The 19,319-nt window shown below is 30.9% G+C and overlaps 2 long non-coding RNA genes across 6 annotated transcripts; one reads left to right on the top strand and one right to left on the bottom strand.

Moving 5' to 3' along the window:
- The first annotated feature begins 731 nt into the window (after nt 1-731).
- LOC149891154 (uncharacterized) lies at nt 732-3,008 on the top strand. Of its 5 annotated transcripts, XR_016450384.1 has the most exons (4): nt 732-1,818; nt 2,030-2,371; nt 2,529-2,597; nt 2,688-3,008. It is a non-coding gene; the product is annotated as an uncharacterized LOC149891154 (long non-coding RNA). The 5 variants fall into 5 exon arrangements; XR_016450382.1 differs by having other exon boundaries at nt 732-2,371; nt 2,691-3,008; XR_016450381.1 differs by having other exon boundaries at nt 732-2,371.
- An 8,992-nt stretch (nt 3,009-12,000) lies between these two features.
- Nucleotides 12,001-18,403, bottom strand: LOC149891153 (uncharacterized). Its single transcript, XR_016450674.1, has 4 exons — nt 17,782-18,403; nt 17,481-17,659; nt 13,366-14,905; nt 12,001-13,305 (listed from the first exon to the last, which is right to left on the bottom strand). It is a non-coding gene; the product is annotated as an uncharacterized LOC149891153 (long non-coding RNA).
- Between the last annotated feature and the right edge of the window lie 916 nt (nt 18,404-19,319).

The following is a 19,319-nucleotide window of genomic DNA, read 5'->3' as shown; positions in this document are numbered from 1 at the left end:
ATATATATATATATATATATATATATATATATATATATATATATATATATGTATATATATATATATATATATATATATATACAGTATTGGACAAAACATTTGCAACCAACATCGAACAATGCTAAAAAGTGTTCCTAATTTTACATGTCTTAAAAACGAAACGAACTATACTACCACAGCAAACAATTCAGGAGTCTGGAGTCATAGCATGCCATGACATGAGCAATCAGCTGACAGGTGACAGCACACATCCCAGCTAGCACACATACGTTGGGCCGACGTCGGGCCAACGTCGGAAGCGTTGGCCAATTTTATTAACTTCGCGCTGAAGTTGGACCAACGTCGGGCCAACGTCGAAATACGACCATTTTTAAATGCGTACAGTGTGATACCGGGTTTAGCGTTAAAAAAGTTTTCGTCCATTTTTAAAAGCTGTGTGGCGCAACTTTTTATTAGAGTATTTTATTGCTTTGAATTTCATGATTTTATAATAATTTCGTAGTAATTGAGTATTGAGTAATTTCGAATTTAATATCAAATCATTAAAAAAATAAATACAAACATGCTAATTTTTATATCTATTAAGATGCAGTTTTTAATTTTTCTTTAAAACAAGAGTTTGTTTAATTAAATTATAATGTTTATAATGTCATTATGTATAATTATAATGTTTATAATGTTTATAATGTCATTATATATAAATTATAATGCTTATAATGTTTTTAGTTATTAATGACATTATAAACTAAAGTTAAATAAACTCTTGTTTTACTCTTGTATGTACTACATACATTAATAATTTATGTACTGTACATACACATAAATTAATCGTATATACGATTAATTTGCATGATATCATGCATTAATTTTAAAAGTCATGTAGTTTGTATCAATAACATTATGTCATAATGTTATTGATACAAACTGTAGGATTTTTAAAACTGATGTATGATACAATCAACTACAATGTAGTTAATTGTATCATCCCTCAGTTTTATCTAGTTAATTTATCTAGTTGAATAATATCTAATTAATAATGTATGTACCACATACAGTACTAATGCATGTAGTACACACATTATAAATAATAGTGTATGTAGTACATAAACATAATGTATGTAGTACATAAAAAGCATAACACTGTCTATACTATATAGACAACTACTGCATGTCAAACACTGTATGATACAGTCTGTATCATAAAATATGATACAGTCAGTATCATATAGTATGTTACATACAATTAAAGAGTTATTAATTACTAAAGACTTAAGTAGTTAATAACTATACAGTCTATACAGTCTAAATAGTTATTAACCACTTAAGTCTTTAGTAGTTCATTATTTGGTAATACTTAATAAGTGTTACCAATTTAGTGTTGCATTTTGTTATATGCATTTGTGGTATTCTACAAAATGAATGCAATGCCAACAAATGTACTGATTAGTATTTTTTAAATCACATTTTTTTGCCATGTTTATGTAGGTAGATTGAAAAAATTATTTTATTATGTTTTATATGCATTTTATTTGTATAAACTAAATATTTTTTGCATGTGTTTGTCATTAACTACTTTTTTACTTCAAATATAGATTTTTACTTTGATATAGATTATTTATTGAATATAAAAATATGTAAATTATGTTACTGTTATCTACAAACACAAATATATATAAACTATTACCTATATATTTAACAGTAGTTATGTCTAAAGCTCATCAAATGAAAGCTGCAAGTTCAAATGTTTATATAAAGTTGTATAATGAGGAGCATTCAAACGTTAAAGTTGCTCTCAAGCGAAATCAATATGCAAGATTTGTAAGAATGCTAAGCTGTTAGAATGAACATTATTATGTTTGAATATGTGTATAATTTGTACAAATATTTTAATATAATTATAATTATTGTTACAACAAATTTTGATTTTTCTCTGTGTTACAAAGTTGAAGATGCTTCTTTGATCAGCATTAATGTTAAGTATTTATTTATTAGTAAATCCATGTGTTTAACAAAGATAACATATTTTTAGTAGATGGTTTTGTTTTACAAAGATGTTAGTAAATGCATGTGTTTTACGAAGATAAGATATTGGTAGTAAATATATGTGTACCTCATTCCTGTATTATAATTCTTATCTGCATTATAATTGTATGTTGTTAAAATGTCCTAAAGTTATAATATATTATATAACTTCTTGTTTCTGTATAGTTTTTGTATTTTATGTTTTTATTATTTATTGTTTCATTATTATTTTTTGACATTTATAATTATTTACTGAATGAAGCTTTTGTTTAAATTGTTCTTTTTTTCAGTTATGTTTAAAAGGGCGTTTATTTTTTAATTCATTTGGCAGCTGTTAAAGAGGGAGAAGGTAACAATTATTTGGTAATGTATTAACTATATATATTTGTGGCATTTTAATGGTAATTGGAATTCTTTTAGTAATTTTATAGTAGAGTTTTGAAGCTTGTTGTCTCTAATTATTGCAGTGAAATACTGAATCTATTATTCGAAAATTTTCTGTATAGACCATGACTTGAAAAAATGAATGCAATATCAACAAATGAACCTTATGTTTTTTCACCATTTTTGTCCAGGTAATACATAAAAAAAATTATTATATTTTTATTTATGTGCATTTTACACTCACACAAATATATATAACATAATACTTATAATTTTACCAGTAGTTATGGCAATGCCTAAAGCTGATCAAATGAAAGATACAAAATCAAAGATTATCAAATTAAAGATTATCAAAGACTATCAAATTGTATAACGAGGAGCATTCGAATGTTGTAGTTGCTCTCAAGCGAAGTAAAGATGCAAGATTCGTTAGGATGCCAAGCAGTTAGAAAGAACATTATTATGTTTAGATATGTGTATAATTTATACGATTATTTTAACTTAATTATAATGATTATTATAACAAATTTTGATTTTCTCTGTGTAATTATTAAATTAAAGTTGGTTCATTAATCAGCATCAATGTTTACTTTTGTTTCTTAGCGCCAAATTTTATTTTAACTTATTTGGACATTTTAACAAACATTAGAAGAAATAGTTGCGCTTTATTTCAATTAATAGTTGCACTTTATTTAAAGAAATAGCTGCGTTTTCTCTAAAGAAATAGTTCCACCTTAGTTAAAGAAATAGTTTACTAATTAAAGAATTAGTTTTAACTTGTTTGCAAAAACTATTGATTCAAAAGGTGTGCACATCTTTTGAATCAAAAGCAATGATTTTGCAAACAAATTAAAACTATTAATAGTAATATTTAACGTAATATTTTAGTAATTATTATTATTAAAATATTACGTTGGGCCAACGTCAGAATGCGACGCTCGCCCAACGTCGAAATCCGACGTTGGGCCAACGTTGGCCCAACGGTTGGTTTCGACGTCGCGCCGACTACCAAATCGACGTTAAGCCAACTTCGGTTACCGACCATCGGCCAACCAATTTTTCGACGTCGGCCCGACGTTGGCCCAACGTATGTGTCCTAGCTGGGCAGGCAGAATTTCGTTGACAAGTGTCGTTTTGCAGCGGACAAAACAAGTGCAACTTTTTTGGTTTGTTTCATTTTCTTAAGTCTGGTCCGTGTCAACGTCACGGAAGTTTTTTAATAATTAAAGGAAATATCCAGAAGTTTCCAGAAGCATGCAGAAGCTTCCAGAAGTTTCCAGAAGAAGCATCTGGAAGCATCCAGTAGCATCCAGAAATATCCAGAAACATTCAGAAGCATCCAGACGCATCCAGAAGCTACCAGAAGCATCAAAAAGAAGCATCTAGAATCTTCCAGAACAGGTTCACACAGGTTCATTTTGCTATGTAAGAGAAATGTAAATCGACATGTAATTCAGTCAGTATATGGAAGTCAATCAGTCAGTATTATCAAGACAGTTTATCGAAGTGAGTTTTATCAAAGTGTTTTATCGAAAAACATCAATTCAAGAAGTGAAATACAACAAGTGTTTCATTAGATCAATACAGTCCACATCCAACCAAGACGTTGTGTTCCACAGAGCATTATTGTATCATCACAAGGTAAATGTAACACGGTAAACCTTGAGAAGCGTGACTATTTGTTTTTATTATTTTTATGACTTCAAGTGCAAAAATGGCTCCCGACAGTCTTGGATTGGAACTAAGAAAGAAAATTATTGGCGATTACGTAAGTGGAATGTCACAAAAAAGTATTTGTGATAAATATCGCGTGAAAAAATGGACCGTATCAAGACTATGTTCCAAATATCGTTCTACGGAGAAGTTGGCAGCAGATAACAAAGGTGGAAGACCGCGTTCCACTACTTCTAGAGAGGATTCTATGATCGTCAGATCCGTCAAGAAGGATCCCTGGATATCATCAGTCGAGATACAAAAGCAATTAGAGCTGCCTGTATCGGACCGAACAATCAGACGACGTGCTGTTGAAGCCGGATTGTTTTCTCGATGCCCTGTAAAGAAACTGCTGATTTCACTAAAAAACCAGAAGAAAAGACTCCTGTTTGCTACATCTTATATTGACTGGAATGTGCAGAAATGGCAAACTGTCCTGTTCAGTAATGAATCGAAGTTCGACATCATTGATAGCGATGGCATTTGCCGTGTATGTCGACCGGCCGGAAAACGCCTCGATTTACGTTACTGCCATAAGACCGTGAAGCATGGTGGAGGCAATGTAATGGTCTGGGGGTGTTTTTCTGCTAACGGTCTAGGTCCAATACATCGAAACGATGGAATAATGGACCGTTTCATGTATAAAAATATCCTGAAAGATGTTATGTTACCTCATGCTGAATTGAATATGCCAATAAAATGGGTTTTTCAGAAAGACAACGATCCGAAACACACTGCAAAAGTAGTCAAGCAGTGGTTTCTAGACAACCACCTATCGGTGATAAATTGGCCGCCTCAATCTCCGGATCTCAACCCTATCGAGAACCTGTGGAAGATCGTCAACCGCAGAATTAATCGTGAAGGTGTTCGTAATAAGGATCAACTGTTTGAATAAATCCAAAAGGCCTGGGCAGCGATTCCACAAAGTTTCATTGATCACCTGATCGAATCTATGCCTCGAAGATGCAAGGCTGTGATCGACAACAAAGGATTCGCCACGAAATATTGATAGCGAAATACAGCTTGTTCAACATTTTGTCAAGTTGCAATTGTTTTGTCCAGAAGGAAATCAATTTTTCTTAATACTTTTGATTAATTTATTAATTTTCGTGTACAAATAATGACCTTTGTGATGAATAAAACTTGAAGAACTTTGTCTCTAAACAGTTACATAGTTATTTCTCTAAATTGAAAAAATGCAGCACTTTTATATAAAGAAACTAAATTAGCATTATTTGGTTGCAAATGTTTTGTCCAATACTGTATATATATATATATATATATATATATATATATATATATATATATATATATATATATATATGTGTGTGTGTGTGTGTGTAGCGGGTAAGATTAAAAAATATATATATGAGCCAGATAAACCTTCGTATCAGAAGCTTTATACTGAAAAAGTTACTAAAATATTCAAAAAATCCGATATAACACAATGTAGCAACGTTAATAAAGAAGCTAAAATCATAGCAAAAAACTTGAATATTGATGATAGACTAGAGCGCCTAGCCATAAATACAGCATTCATTACCATAAGAGACCACAAGGATAATTTTGTCAACAACCCTCAGTGATGATTAATAAACCCCTCTAAACCGGAACTCGGAAAAGTAAGCAAAATGTTGTTGGATGGTATTAATAGTAGAGTGAGAAAGGCCACCCTCATGCACCAATGGCATAATACAAACGAAGTAATAGAATGGTTCAAGTCCATACCTGACAAAAATATCTGTACTTTCGTTCAATACGATATTAACGAGTTTTACCCTTCTATTTTGAAACAACTACTTCAAGATTCTTTAATACACGCCGAGCAGTTCACCAACATTCCTAATGAACCAATCGAAATTATCCAACTTACTAGGAAAACTTTACTTTTCACAAGAGATAACATGAATACGGGCTTAACTACACAGGACTATATAGAGATGATGGCCTCTGCTCACTGATCTCTATAATAACTGGATAGCGCATCTCTAATATCAAAATTCACGCCAAAATCGCCATATTGGAAAGCCCCAGAACAATGAAATCTGATATGTGCGATAAAGCGATAAAGCGATAAGCCGAAAAATAGAACTTAAAGCTTACGGGATTAAAATTTTTGGGGCTTTCCAATATGGCGATTTTGGCGTCAAAAAATAAGAAGTTTTGCTCGGAGTTGCGCTATCCAGTTATTATAGAGATCAGTGCCTCTGCTGCTTACATAATATTAGCGAACCTCAATCAGAAAAAATAAAGAAAAATCTCGTTAACATTTTTAGAGCAAAGAAGTTTTTTAATAACGCTCTCAGTTCTTGCGGATTTAAAGACCAAATTTTTTTAATCAAAATAACCCAAAACGCGATGCCTGATATCAAAAACGAAACCTTATTTGGTTTGAACGTTAAAACAAACGTAGCAAAGGTTTAATTGATAAATATATCCCTAAAAGCCATAAATTCCACAAAATTTTTAATCGGAACAACGTAAAGGTAAGTCACAAAGCTCTACTTATACTATGCTGTATTGAGCACTCTACAAGACAATTCACACACATACATATTTATATGTATGTATGTATGTATGTATGTATGTATGTATGTATGTATGTATGTATGTATGTATGTATGTATGTATGTATGTATGTATGTATGTATGTATGTATGTATGTATGTATGTATGTATGTATGTATGTATGTATGTATGTATGTATGTATGTATGTATGTATGTATGTATGTATGTATGTATGTATGTATGTATGTATGTATGTATGTATGTATGTATGTATGTATGTATGTATGTATGTATGTATGTATGTATGTATGTATGTATGTATGTATGTATGTATGTATGTATGTATGTATGTATGTATGTATGTATGTATGTATGTATGTATGTATGTATGTATGTATATATATATATGTATGTATATATATATATATATATACAGTACTGTGCAAAAGAAAGTAGCACCTAAGAAATTTTTAAAAAAATGCACATTTAAATAAATATAAGTAAATAATATTGAGTTTTTATTAAATTAAACTAAGATATTCTTTTAAATAAAACTATATTTATTTATTTTAGTTAATGATTTCGTTAATAATATAATTTTTTTATTAATATTTATTAGATGGTTTCAACTCGTATCATTTTTCACCCACTTATAATGTTTGCTCATTTATTGCGGACAAGGATCAACACTAGAAATTGATTACATCAATCACTGTACTATTTATTTATTTTGTTTAAATTTATTGTTAAATATTTTTTGATAAATAAGAATGTGGCGAAGAATTTTTAGTTACTGTTGAGTTCTCGCGTTAATTACAGATTTTTTTCGTCTAAAAAAAAATTTTTTTTTTTTCAAAAGTTTTGTTTTATAATAAAATTACTTTTCAGAACTAATAAAATGCCAAAGATATCAATAAATGACAGAAATCGCATCATTGTTTTACATGAAGAGGGCTATAGTCAAGTTAAAATAGCCAAACGTGTGAATTGTTCACGAGCCTCAGTTCAAAAAATAGTTAAAAAATATAATGAAACTGGTGATGTAGTGGATAAAAAGAGGTCTGGTCGTCCCAAGAAGTTAAGCCTATGGTGATGAACAGTTTTTAAAAATAACAGCGCTATGAAATCGCAAGAAAGTAAGCGCAGAACTCGTTCAAGATCTTAAAAGAGCTAGTGGAACTTTAGTACATGCATCTACTGTGCGACGATCTCTAATAAAATCTGGATTAAAAGGCTGTGTAGCTATTAAAAAAACCTTTACTACGCAAAGGTTATAAAGAAAAAAGATTAAAGTTTGCCAGAGAGCACAAAGAGTGGCAGAAAAATCAATGGGACAAGGTATTGTTTACAGACGAATCTAAATTTCAAATCTTTGGGACGAATAGACGTCAATATGTTAGGCGAAGAAAGGGAGAGGCATTGAAAGAGCCATGTCTAGCATCAACTATCAAACATGGTGGGGGGAATATTCAAGTTTGGGGGTGTATTTCAATAAAAGGGGTAGGGGAAATTGTTAGAATAACATAAAAGCTTACAGGTGAAAAATATAAAAATATTTTACATAATTATACTGTGCCTTCTGGACGACAACTGATCGGGGATTATTTTATCCTACAACAAGATAACGATCCCAAACATACTTGCAAATTAGTTAAAAATTGTTTGTCAAATCTGGAAGAGGAGGGAGTGCTTAAAACCATGCCTTAGCCTCCTCAGAGCCCTGATTTGAACATAATCGAACATGTGTGGGACTACTTAGACAGAAAGAAGATGGAAAGGTTGCCAAAGAATGTAAATGAACTTTGGAATGTTCTAAAAGAAGAATGGTATAATATCCCCATCACATTTATTGAAAATCTGTATAAAAGTATAACTAAAAGGCTCCAAGATGTTATTGTAAATAATGGTGGTCACACTAAATATTAATTAAGTCTCTATGTATAGTTATAGATTTAAATGTTTTTAATAAAACTTGTATTATATTACACAATTTAATGAAAAATAAGTTTATACATATACCTTTGTTTTAATTTCATTTTGTTTGACATTTTATCTTGAATATATAAAAATTCTCTTAGGTGCTACTTTCTTTTGCACAGTACTGTATATATATATATATATATATATATATATATATATATATATATATATATATATATATATATATATATATATATATACATGTGTGTGTGTGTGTGTGTGTGTGTGTATATATATATATAAATACATACATACATATATACATACATACATACATACATACATACATACATACATACATACATACATACATACATACATACATACATACATACATACATACATACATACATACATACATACATACATACATACATACATACATACATACATACATACATACATACATACATACATACATACATACATACATACATACATACATACATACATACATACATATATACATACATATATATAGATATATAATATAAAATGTTAAGCAAATGCGTTTGATTAATTCATAATGAGTTCTGTCATATTAGCAGGAAGAAAAAGGGAGAGTAGTGTGAATTTTTAAATATTCTTCCGAGAAGAATATCACCCGCTGTTTAATTAAGATAAAAAAGAGAGATCGTGGTGTTTTGATATCTGGCAAAAACTCTACCAATTTAAAAACGCAAACTCTGCTTATTGAGAAAATGATCAAGTAATAAGGAATATGTATAAATAGGAGGTAACATGTTATCTCCTACATGAAGTCCATATAGGAAGTGTTAATTTAGTAGCTTTGTGTGCAGAATTATAACTAGAGATCTTGCACTCTTGGGATATGCAAAACTGCAGAAAAAAATTTGTAGCAATCAAATGGCTTACCAAGTGAAAGTTTTGTACACTTTTGGATGAAAATTTAAAAAGGCGTACAGAAGTTTTTGGAGTGCCTTTTGATTATTCAAGCTTTTAGACATATTTTAGTAAGTTCTCAAAAAATATTTTTTATTTTATTTTATCTCAAATTAACAATGAACTCAAAAGTAAGCTCCTTGTAAACCAATGGCAAAACACCTTAAATGTTACTGACTGGTTTTGAAAAATTAAAAACAAACATCTCTACAAATTTTTAATTTTTGACATAAATGATTTTTATCTTTAAACGCTCAACATTGCAATCAACTTTGCCGAGCATCACCTTATAATATACTCTGAGCAAAAAGCATTAATAAAACATGCAAGAAAATATTTACTTTTTAACAACAATGAAACGTGGATTAAGAAAAATGGCGGCCAGTTCGATGTTACAACGGGGGCTTACGATGGTGCTGAAGTATGTGAATTAGTAGGAATCTTTCAATTATTTCAACTTTCGCAACATTATAAAAGAGAAGATTTCGGGCTATATCGTGACCACGGGCTAGCAATATTTAAAAACAAAAATGGCCAGCAGATGGAAAAATTAAAAAAGCATTTCGTGAAAATATTTAAAAGTAATGATTTTCTTATTTCCATCAAATGCAATATGAAAATCGTAAATTATCTCGATGTGACACTTGATCTTAATGGTAATTCTTTTCGACCGTACTCGAAATATGATAATGAACTGAGTTACGTCAACTGTGATTCCAACCACCCACCTAGTGTTATCAAAAGACTACCTCGCACTGTTGAATTAAAATTATCTTCAACTTCATCAAACAAACTTATTTTTAAAAATGCTACTCCACCTTACGAAGAGGCTTTAAAAAAAGCAGGCTTTAAGTGTGAACTTAATTATCAACATCAAGTTGCCATGACTAAAAATACAAAACGCAAGCGAAACATTATATGGTTTAACCCTCCATTCAGTCAGAACGTGGAAACAAAAATAGGAAACCGTTTACTTGCATTGGTTGACCTTCACTTTCCGGTAGATCACGGATTGCACAAAATATTCGCTGCATGCGAAACGTAAAATCCATTATTAATTCGCACAACCACAAGATGTTACAAAGTCAAAGAAGCCTCGTTTCAACAAACACCTGCAACTGTATCAACAAAACCGCTTGTCCATTAAACAATCAATATTTCGCGAGGCTAGAATTATTTTGTTTTATCTCCTATTTTAAAAGTTGGGAGATAGAACAAAATAATTCTAACCTCGCGATTTGTTAAGTAATATCGTTTATCAAGCTATCGTGAGTTCCGAAAATCTTGAACTCAAAGAAAAAGTTTATTTTGGCATTAGCGAGACACCATTTAAACTAAGATAAGAATGATACCGAGCTTTCGAAGGAAATTTGGAAATTCAAAGAAAAAGCAATTACACTTATAATAAAGTGGAGAATTGTAAAGCGCTGCAAACCTTACAACCAAGAAACCAAGACCTGTAACCTTTGCCTTCACAAGAAGATTGAAATTTTATCACTCAAAGAAAACAACCAGCTCAAAAAAAAAAAAACGAAGTAATATCTAAGTGTCGACATGCCAATAAGCTCCTTCTATCCTCTTTTGATACTGAAGACTTAACAATTGCGTCTTTTGTTCATTACGTCAGAACTCGTTCTACCGTAAATTTGATTCATTTTTTAAACGTTTTTTTTTTTTATATTTTTAGATTGTAATTAATAGCTAATGATTGCCACAAGGCACGAAACTTTAAATACTATTAAAATGTTGTTTTTCTCCATTTAAATAACAGATATATATATATATATATATATATATATATATATATATATATATATATATATATATATATATATATATATATATATATCATTTACATATATACATTTACACTTATACATTTATATATAAAAAATTAAGAACCCACCAGTCAAAAAGCTAACAGGTGCAAAAATTAACAGACAGGTGAAAATCGCCTTTAAAATAAACAATTACTTATAAACTTCAGTCAATTAATTTTTTGAACGTAGCCGTAAAAAAAACAACAACTATTCAACTCGTTTTGTAACAAATATTTTCATGTTTTGCTCCAGGTAAAACTAAAATAATTCATCTTTTGGTTAAAAAGTTACACAAACTGTTTCTATAGAATATTTGCATATCTGACTTTTGTACGAAAGGCAGGTTTTTACAACTTTATCCGTGCATTTTTCAACGTCTGCTATTCTCATTGCAAGGGTTTTTGCGGGTTCCCTACTTATAACTACAGCAGGTAAAACGTGTAACTCAAAGCCTGCTCTTGGTTGATCTGCAGTGCAAGAGATAATAACCAACAGAGCATAAAATATTAGTAGAAGAGAACACATCTTAGTACACACTTTCACTACAGCAATGACTTCTTATTATCTTTTATACAAAATTCCTGCAAAAGTTTCTGTTTAATATTTCACTTTATTTTCCTCTATAAAACAATTAAGTTCCATAGAAATCTTCATTTACAAAAATTTGTGTTTTTCTTTTTGTTACAAACTATTTTTTTTTTAAATAGAAAACTTACGAATGCATACTGCTAACATTTCGTTGCTGAGCAATTTAAACCAAAGTTCTTGTATAAACTTCCTTTATTTATCATGCACAGCTACTTTTTGATTTGATGTCGCCGATATCAAACGAAGAGAGTAGCAAAATGGAAAAAAGCGAACAAAGCGGTTTCTTGGGATACCTTTGTTCATAAATTTAAGGAACGTAGCTCGAAAGGGAAAATGTGAAATTTTCTTGGGAAAAGGAGGCTAATATTAATGGTATTACACTCGCTGTAAAGATTGAGAGCCTTCCCCTTCCCCAACTTAAAAAGGCTCTAACCTCAGAATAAGATGGTGGAGCTTAACTCAATTCTTTGAATACCTTTCAGGATATTCTGCACTCCACCTGTGTTAGATGTCGTAGCAAAGACGAGTTTATATCTAAAGTTGATTAAAATATACCTAAGCTCATTATTGGCCTGAGAAAAAATAAATAGAGTTGCTGTTATTGTAAATAACAAAGTTGGTCATGTAAAAGCGCACGATATATGAACTAGATTCAATGATCAGTGACTTAGCTTCTAGAAATGCTGGGGAGACAAGATTTTGAAAACACCGTTTTAAGAGTTAATAAATAATAATAATTTAGTTTTCACAGTTTTTCTCATTTTTCTTGTTATTATGTTTCTGATTTCTTGCTATTATGTTTTCTTAGTTTTTTCATTATTTTAGTCATTAGGCAAAGCCCTACAAAAACTCCATCAGATATGGTTATTGACAACGATGAGGATCATAAAAAAGATGTAGAAATATTATTATAAGACTCATACAGTAAACTGCCAGTTACTCTAACCACCGATAAGAACTTCCACTAACTCGAAAAATTTTTGAATTCCCATTGGACCCTTATTAATACTTTCTCATAAAAATCATTCAATAACTCGAATTCCAGATAACTCAAGCATCCACTAAGTTGAACCATTTTAACTGTCCTCATGGCTAATATTCTGCCGATAACTTGAACTTTAGAGAAAAAGAAAAAGAAAATCTTAGCGAATGTTATCATTTTTTCTTTCATTAAATTAAATTTCTTGCCGTTTAAATAAGCAGTAAATTCGCTTCAGTCCACAAGCAAATTACACAGCTTAGTGTCGCAAAAAAATACAAATAAACTTATTTAATCGTGATAAAGACCTTTTATTGTGGTGTAAAAAATAATTGAAAAGTTTGCTTTTGATTTTGGAATTGAGTAGAAGTTTGTTTTATGAACTAAAAGTTTGTTTTAAGTAGGCACTGGACGTCCTTAGACGTCCAGTGAACGTCTAAGGACGTCCAGTGCCTACTAGGAAGTACTGCAAACATCGTACCAGAAAAAAACGTCAATAGCACTAGAAAAGAAGAGCAAAATCAAACAGTGGCTGAGCCAAATATATCGATATCAGCAAATCGCTGTTTGCCACCGGACACAGTTTCTTTTCAAGGCCTACCATCGAGCTCTGTCGCCGACTCTTGTCATACAAATATCACCAATAAAGAAAATCAAGGTGATTGCAATTCAGATTTAAAAATTTTTAAAAGAATTCAGACTAATACCGATTCAGACTAATACCAATTCATTTAAACAAACAGCAAAAAACAGAAATTTTAACCAGCACACCAATAAACATGGCGCAGAAAGAAAGGATTCACGATGTTGTTTGACACTCCCGGTCCATCAAATATTAGAGTTATAAGTGCCACAAGAGTCCCATCTACAAACAAAGAAAAAGAAAAACAAGACTTCTTTTGCACTGTATACAACGAAAAGTAAAAAGACCCTCCAATCGAGGGTTGGATTTAGTGTGATACTTGCAGAAAGTGGACCCATGAAACTTGTTCTTCATATTCCAACCGAGGATTACATTTTTGCGACGATTGCTTTGATTAAATACCATTATTCGTTTTGCCCGATTCACGTATTCATTTTATTTACCATATGTGGGCAAAACGGATAATCACTCAAATCTTGAAAAAGTTGTTTTATTTGAGGAAGATACTAGCTTTTTTTTTAAAATTTAATATTGATATGACTATTTTTTGTCCAAACATTGTAACCAAAAAAGTAATAAATGTATGGCTATAATATATATTTTTTATTTATTCCTAAAATTAACATTTCCTTCTTGTCTGTTTGTCTCCTAAAGGTAATTTTTTTACCGATGAATGCCACACCTAAACTCCAACCAATGGATCAGGGAGTTATACGCTCTTTGAAAGTTAATTGCGGATCATTTGAATCGGCAAAGACTGGTCCTAGCTATCAAGAAAGAAAAAAATCTTCCTGATTTTTTCGATTTCAGACGCAATAAAAATGCATGATTTTGCATTACAAAATGCAAAAACCCACCATTGAATTTTAGAAGATTAGCAGAAATCTCTTCAGTTAGATAAAAACGATGACTCCTTTAAAGATTTTCCAAATCAGATCAATAAACATGATGATTTTTATCCTCCAAGTACAAAACTGAAAATGTCATTTCTGCAGACGAAAACTCAGTGAACATGGTACCTTTAATAATAGATGAACAGTTGATATAAGCTGTAAAGAATAAAGATGATGCTATTGATAAGGAAGATAATGATAATAATACTATTATAGATCTTAGTTTGCCTCAAATTTATTTATTCTTGGGAAGAATTACAAATGTTTTATAACAATGTGCGCCCCTCAGTTTTAGCGGTGAAGATAATCCAAGAAAAGCTCAATCTGAATTTCAATCGCGATACTTTAAAACTGAGACAGAATGATATTAATAACATTTATTAATTTATGATGTATTTTACTCACCTTTCAGATCGAATAAAAACGAAAGCTTTTGATAAATCGAATTATCTTCTCTTAAGAAATGTCTCACTAAAAAATGCATAATGGTTAGTAATTAAAATGTGACAGAAAATAAGATTTAATCAATAATGGTTTATTATAGAAACAACCGAAACTATATATTGCAATTATGTAAAATATTTTTCTAAAAATTTTCCAGTTTGAGTAAGTTTCTGCACTTTTCCTTTAGCCTTCGCTATCATCCTGGCAACCGTCTCTGAAAGTTCCTTTCCGCCCGCTCCAATTTAGTATTTCTTTTGCGGAGTTCCCACTTCCCAGTGCCCCTTCACTTTTGCCAAGAATTGTTAAATAGACCACAGTTTTAGTCAGTTCGCAGTGTTGGCTTCTCGAGGAATCATCATGACTTTGTTTAGTTAATACCAAACGCCCTAAACCACTGGAAACGTTAGAAACGTCCGGTTTTAAGCGGTTTAGAACGTTTTGACCCCTGTAGGACTTAGAGCGTGTGCATTCTTATATCGCCCAACAGTTGCTTAGGAGAAACCTGTAAGTTGACCAGCATCTCTAACTGACAGTCCAGGATTCTGTTTGAATCCACGAACCACCTTTGCAGCTTTTTCTAAATACCTTGAGCCAGTCTTTTTGCCCGTGCCACTCTTTTTGTAGTAGTTTTTTCATTTTGGAAAATTAAAATTAATCTTCTGACCGTTGAGTACGGAAGTTTTGACATTTTGTCGATAGAAATCAAAAATAAGTTCGAGTTTCCTAAATATTGGTAGATAAAAGAATTTCTCTTTCCAACTTGATTCGATGAGATTCTGTAATTGTCAACAAGAAGAAATCAAATGAATTGATAATTACGTGCTACATTATTTTATTCATATAAATAACAACTTCTGTGCCGTCTAATAGCATGGAGAAAAATACATCTTTCGTAATCCGTTTTTTTTTGAGACAGTTCTTATCTGCAAAAGTTCGAGTTATAGAATGCTCTGATAACTCGAACAATCGTTAACTCGGAACTATTTTCTTAGTCCCTTAATATTTTGAGTTATCGGGAGTTTCTTTAATATATAGAAATACTTTTTTTGATTTAAATTTTTTTTTTGCTTGAAAAAAAAAAACCACTTCCAAATAAACCTCACCTCTCCCATTTAAGTCCACACCTCTTAAACTCAAATTGCTAAGTAATGCCAAAAAAAAGGTTGTGTTGTCGATTGTAGAAGTAGTTATAAGCAGGGCTGTGGAGTCGGGAGTCGTAGTCATGGAGTCGGAGTCGTAGAGTCGGAGTCGGAGCTCATTTTGGCTGGAGTCGGAGTCGGAGTCGGAAAAACTGTACCGACTTCGACTGCAGTTTAAAAAAAATCTTTCAAAATTCATAATTTTCATAAGGATTTTATAGATATTATTCATTAAAATATTTTATGTTCTGTCAGTTTAAAGCACAAGTATCAAACTCTAGCCCTCCAGCTGTTACAAAACTACAAGTCCCAGGATGCTCTAAAAGCTGTAGGATATCCAGACACAATGGGAACTGTAGTTTGCAAAAACTGGAGGACAAGGAGTTTGACATGTTATTTTAAGGCCTTTAAAACAGTGATGAGAAATAGGGTATTTTGCTGCTTATCACTGAGAATCATAAATCACCTCCCTTGTGCTCTCCTCTACCATCCCTTAAACTAGATAACTTCATGATGCCCCAACTCCCGACTTAAATTGTCTGACAATGTGCTGCATATTCTTAGTAGAAAGCTAGGCGTGCCACCAAGCACCAAAGAGCTACTCCACAAACAGAAAGACTGTAAGTATTCAATTCACTTTGTTTTTCTGGAGAGAGAGAGAGAGAGAGAGAGTATTAGAAAATTAGTGATTGAAGAAGCTGTTAAACAAAAAGAAGAACTTAATGAATCTCTCAAGGGACGCTTTGTTTTTCTTAACAGAGTGAACTATTTTGCAATCAATGTCTGATTTTTTTTGGAGAAAAATGAAGTAGTTACCGAGCCATTCGCAGTAAAAGACACCAAAGCTAATCACACCAGCAAGTTTCTCCAGGTCTAAGTAGAAAAGATTCTTTAAAGAATATGAACTTAAAGAAGAACAAGTTCTTTCTGTTCAACTGAGAATATTTTAAACATGATTTTGAAAAATTCATAATGTTATTAGCGACTGCATAAGAGTTTATTGCATAACAAGAGTTCAGAAAAGTTGTTTCTTCAGATATTGTTTTCTAATAAATATTGTTTAAAGCACCAAGTGGTTGGATTATTTGTATCATAGTGATGAAATAGCCAATATTAACATTTTACGACAGAAATTTGTTGTTACAAATTAGTTTTTTATGAAGAAGTCGGAGTCGGAGTAGGAGTCGGTCAATGATAAAATCAAGGAGTCGGAGTCGGAACAGCAGCTTACCGACTCCACAGCCCTGGTTATAAGCTAAATACCGAAGAATGTTCCAGTAGCAGCTACTACGCACCATGTAAAACAATCTTTAGTTTTGCTAATAACAATCATTTAGATCTTCGAAATTATTGTCAACCGATTTGTTATCTCACAATAAAATAAGCAATATGTATCTATCATTTTAAAGATAAATATTTGAAAAGAGGTAAACATTAAACTATTCCAAAAGTACTATACTAACCTTATCAAACTCTACTATGTTATCAAACTATGCTAACCAAAAGATCTTGTACCCCACTGAAGAGTTTAACTTTTTCAGCCATATCACCATCGCCAGATTGCCAGATCCATCAAATTTCCCAATTATTTTTACCGTAGATGTTATAACTGCCGAAATAGCATGTAGTCAAGATATGTTTTCTACTTTAAACATTCTGAGTTTTACTTTAATGTACATTTTTAACACAGAGTAAATTCTCACAGGTGTATAAAAATAAATATATTGCTCTAAAACCTTCATATGAATTTTAACAAATAGTTACCTTTTAATGAAGCTCGAAAGATTTAGAAATTATAACATATAATATATTTAGGAGAACATATTATATATTTAGGAGAACGAACTGTCAGTTGTTACGAAATCACTATCAATGTAACTGGCTATATTATAAAAAAGAATGCAGACCTGCTGTCTGACATCATTAAGCTGTAATCAAGTGTCATCAGGATAGCTGAAATTCTGTCTTTTTGTGGTTTAACAAAACCATCTAATACATTAGCTAATCATGTTTGTAATAAGCATCTGCATATCGTTTCATTTCCGTATCGTTATCATTCCGATATGATATTGGAAAAAAAGTGTCATCAGAATGACTAGAGTTTCGGTATATACCGAGATTTGAACTAAATACAATACCGGTTAAAATTTTTTTAACGATATTTTGTTGTAATCAGTCCGATAACAATTTTTTTTCCAATAACATATCGGAATGATAACGATAAGGAAATGAAACGATACGCAGACGCTTAGTTTGTAATGGAATCATAATTTTTAAATAATAAAGAAATCGTTTTTAATGTATTCCTACGTTTTAAGAACTACATCCTTATTGGCGCTTAAAGTATATAAAGCAACTGATAATCGTTTTATGTGTATGTAACATATGGAATGGGGGAAGGGAGAATATATTTTGGTAAATAATTGTTGACAACATATATCTAAACAATGAGCAGCTGATTAAAAATGGAAAACAGAAAAGATAAATGAATAAACAACAAAGTATTCATTTTATTGTGGAAACTTTGTAACGAGTTGATTTTTTATCAGAGAGTTTATCTAGCTGTACAATTTAACAATTAATTTTGATCATATTTTTACTAACACATTCCTGTTAATGTTAGTTGTTTGAATCAGTAATTTAAAGAAAAGAATAATAAGCAAAAATAGCTCGTTTACTTAGCTTAAATAATGTGAATATTATTTATTTTTAGCTGTCTAAGTATTCTCAGGTTAAAAAATTGAGATTCATATTGACGAATAATTATGCAAATTTGATTATGTGAATTACCCAAAAAGGTAATTTTAAAATAAGGTTCGCCTTCCGTAAATTCTGCAAAAATAAATTTTGCATTCAAACACCCTTCAAAAGATCATTCAAAAATCCTTCTTTATCTTTATCTTATGTTTTTGTTTAAAAGCCTTTATCACTTCCCTGTTTGAAACATTCGGAAAGATGCCAATTCATGACTATAAGTTTTGTAAATGCACATGAAATTGGCTAGAAGTTTTAAGTAAGTTTAAACAAGTATAAATAACCCAAACGCTGAGTTTAATTCCTCTATCGATAAAAAAAAAAAAAAAGATTTTATTTCCTGTCTTATCATGAATAAATAAAATTTATCAGCTGCTGTGTAAGTACTTTCAATAAAATAAAAGCTTTTTATTTTTTAAAATTATTTGATAAAGTTTTAGCAGAGCCCAACAAAAATAAATGTTGAAATATGCATTTGTTTTTTTATATACATTACTTTAACTTTTCATACGCTGGGTTGTTTTACATCAACAAATTAAACTAAGCTT

This window comes from Hydra viridissima, unplaced genomic scaffold (genome assembly GCF_058129835.1).
Source record: "Hydra viridissima isolate aposymbiotic clone 2 unplaced genomic scaffold, HvirCarnegie_v1 scaffold_3, whole genome shotgun sequence".
NCBI classification, from domain to species: Eukaryota; Metazoa; Cnidaria; class Hydrozoa; order Anthoathecata; family Hydridae; genus Hydra; species Hydra viridissima.
Note: the sequence above shows the minus strand (reverse complement) of the source record. Positions and strands in the feature narration are given on the sequence as shown.